Source organism: Geospiza fortis, unplaced genomic scaffold, assembly GCF_000277835.1.
Source record: "Geospiza fortis unplaced genomic scaffold, GeoFor_1.0 scaffold32, whole genome shotgun sequence".
Classification (NCBI taxonomy): Eukaryota; Metazoa; Chordata; class Aves; order Passeriformes; family Thraupidae; genus Geospiza; species Geospiza fortis.
Window position 1 is genome coordinate 1,167,990 of NW_005054428.1, and position 3,220 is coordinate 1,171,209.

At 49.1% G+C, this 3,220-nt stretch overlaps 1 protein-coding gene across 1 annotated transcript in view; it reads right to left on the reverse strand.

The window, feature by feature from the left end:
• The window catches only part of PUM1 (pumilio RNA binding family member 1), a 91,081-nt gene that overhangs the window by 41,379 nt on the left and 46,482 nt on the right, over positions 1 to 3,220 (reverse strand). The window lies entirely within an intron of this gene.

Below are 3,220 nucleotides of genomic sequence, written 5' to 3' on the forward strand. Positions count from 1 at the left end.
TTCCAGCACCTCTGGAGGTGAATACTGCCCATGCAGTGTCACACACAGAGCTGCTCCTGGCAGGGAACAGCAGCAAATCCAGCTGGGAATGTGCTCAGAACATCAGTGAGATGTGTGAGAGCACTCAGGGGCTGTGCTTCCATCTCAGCCTGCCCAGCCCAGCCTCTCCTGCAGGGCAGCCAGGCTGAGCAGCAGTGACAGCAAATCCAGCTGCCCCAGGAGCTCAGAGAGGCTGCAGGCAGCAAGCCCAGGGGTCTGTGGGGCGATTCCCTGGAATTCCCAGGGGTCTGTGGGGTGATCTCTGTGGAATTCCAATTGGTCTGTGGGGTGATCCCTTCAAATTCCCACTGATCTGTGGGGTGATCCCTTCAGAATTCTCATTGATCTGAGGGGTGATACCTTTAAAATTCCCAGTGATTTGTGGGGTGATCCCTGTGGAATTCCCAGGGATCTGTGGGTGATCCCTTGGAATTCCCTGTGATCTGTGGGGTGATCCCTGTGGAATCCCAGTGATTTGTGGGATGATCCTGTGGAAATCTTAATGATCTGTGGGGTGATCCCTGTGGAATTCCCAGTGGTTTATGGAGTGATTCCTGTGGAATCCCCAGTGATCTGTGGGGTGATCCTGTGGAATTCCCAGCATGGCACCCACAGGGTGCTGCTCTAGGGGTGGCAGTGAGCAGCTGAGCCCAGAGCTGCTGCCCCAGGCCCTGCCCAGGCTGGCCCTGCTCAGTACCAGCACAAACCCAGCTGCAGGTGCTCCCAAATCCCAGTCCTGGCAGGGTGTGCCCACACCCACACCTGCACCAAGGGCCTGATCCTCTCACCCAGGCTGAAAACACCCAGAATGTGCATGGGAGGCTCTGCTTTCCTGTGACCAGGTGACCCCAGCATTCACCCCCCTCCCCAGAGAACAGAACACTTTGCTACCTTGAACACCTCACCTCAGAGGGATCTTTCCTACCCCCAAGGCTGAAAAACCCCAGAACCTGCTGTGGGAGCTCTGCTTTTCCTGTATGCAGGCTATCTCAGCATTCATCCACCTCCCCACAAAGAACAGGAACACTTTTCTACCTGCAACACTCCACCCCAGAGGGAATCATTTCCCAACTGGCCTAAAAAAGGCAAGTTTTCAGTTTTTTGAGTGACATCTTTCTCAAATGATGGAAGGCAATTCAAAGGCAGCAGTATCTTCCCCACAGTTTAAAATCTAAATGAGGGTTTTTTTTTTTTAGGAAGTTCTTCCCTCTGCATTCAAATTTGTTCTTTAAAATGCTGCTATTGTTGGGAAGAGAAGAGCATTATCCTAGAGCTGCCAGTCTCACAATCATGACAAACCTGCCATAATGGCAGAACTTTAACTGACAGATTATCTCTGCCATAAAACACACACCAAAGTCTCCTCTCTGCTCTGAGAGGAACTGTGAGCAATAAACTCCAAACTCATTTCTTCCATCTCAGAAGCTCCTCCAAGTCCTCCCAATTTAACACTCCCAGGCACATCGAGGAGTTTTTTTGGCTTTGTATAAACATTTAAATTGTCTCCTGTTCCTCCAGTGCTGCTCTCAGTCATGACAGAAAAAAAAAAAAGGGTTCTCAAACCTGCTCAGGCCTAGACAGGAAAGATGCTTATCTGAAATAAACATCAGCATGGAGTTTATCTTGCCATTTCTAGGGTCCAAAGCCTGATGAGAGGGTTAAAATAACTCCTCTTTCCCAGTGTTATAACACTATAAATACACCCAGCACATCACACATTGTTTGGTTTCTTTCAAGTCATGAATTTAGAATTACTCAAGTAGAGGCCCTGATGCCAAGTTTGGGATGCTTTAGGTATCCCTGGGGTGTTATTTCCAGTTCAAATGTCTAAAACCTGAGTTAAGCACAGCCTAGATGGGTTTTTCTCCTGGTCAGAGGCTGCAAAAGCTCAGGCAGCTCAGCTTCAGTAGAGCTGAGAAAAGAAAAAAACACTGTGGCCAACACTTGGTGTTTCCTGGAAACGTGGCCCAGTTCCATGTGGTCTTTCTACGAAACCAAGCTGCTGACCTGCTGCTCCTCTGCACTCTGCTGCTGCCCAGAAAGGAGCTCTGGAGACCCTGAGGTGATGCACAAAGGCCAAGCAGGAGCCTCTCTGTACAGAAATCGTTCACAAATCTCCTCCTCTGCCTGGAACGGAGCCCTGGAGCTCCTCCTGACTGAACTCCCCTGTGGCACTGGCCAGCAGCAGCTCAGCTCACTCACTCCCCATCCCAGGAGGGTTATCAGCAACGTCCTTGTGCCCCTGCCCTTGGCTCTGTCCCACGGAACACGGCGTCATCCTCTGCCAAGGCCTGCTGCTGCCTCCACCCAATCTCCCCATGGCATTGCACAATCCCAGCATGGAACTCCTGGCAGCCCAAGCCAAATCCCAGATTATAATCCAAACTCTTCACACACATCTGCATGATCCACTAAAACCTCCATCCAAGCGGGCAGCAGCCGCTGAATTCCCACTTCAGAGCTGACCCCACGATGGCCTCAAAGCTGAAAAGCTCAGCAGGGGTTTGGGAGGAGCTGGACCAAAGTTGTGTCCAGAGCACAGAGAGTCACATCCACACACAGCCCAGGCCTGTGGCTTTGATCTGGGACAAGCCCCCAAAAGCAGAGGACTGAAGTGAGTTTCCAAGCTGTAAGTGGAGCGTGGCAGCAGTGAGAGCCCCCACAAACACCCCACTCCAAACAGAGCAGTGCTCATTTGCTGCACAGAACATTCCCTCTGCCCTGCTCAGGAAAGGCAGGCATGGTAAGAAAAATCCTCCTCTAACAGCACATTATTCCTTTAAAAATCCTCCTCTAAAAGCACATTCTTCCTCTAAAATTCCTCTCCTAAAATCATGTTCTTCCTCTAAAATCCTCTCCTAAAATCATGTTCCTCCTTTAAAAATCCTCTCTTAAAATCATGTTCTTCCTCTAAAAACCCTCTCCTAAAATCATGTTCTTCCTTTGAAAACCCTCTCCCCTAAAATCATGTTCTTCCTCTAAAAACCCTCTCCTAAAATCATGTTCTTCTTTAAAAATCCTCTCCTAAAATCATGTTCTTCCTTTGAAAACCCTCTCCTAAAATCATGTTCTTCCTCTAAAAACCCTCTCCTAAAATCATGTTCTTCCTCTAAAAACCCTCTCCTAAAATCATGTTCTTCCTCTAAAAACCCTCTCCTAAAATCATGTTCTTCCTCTAAAA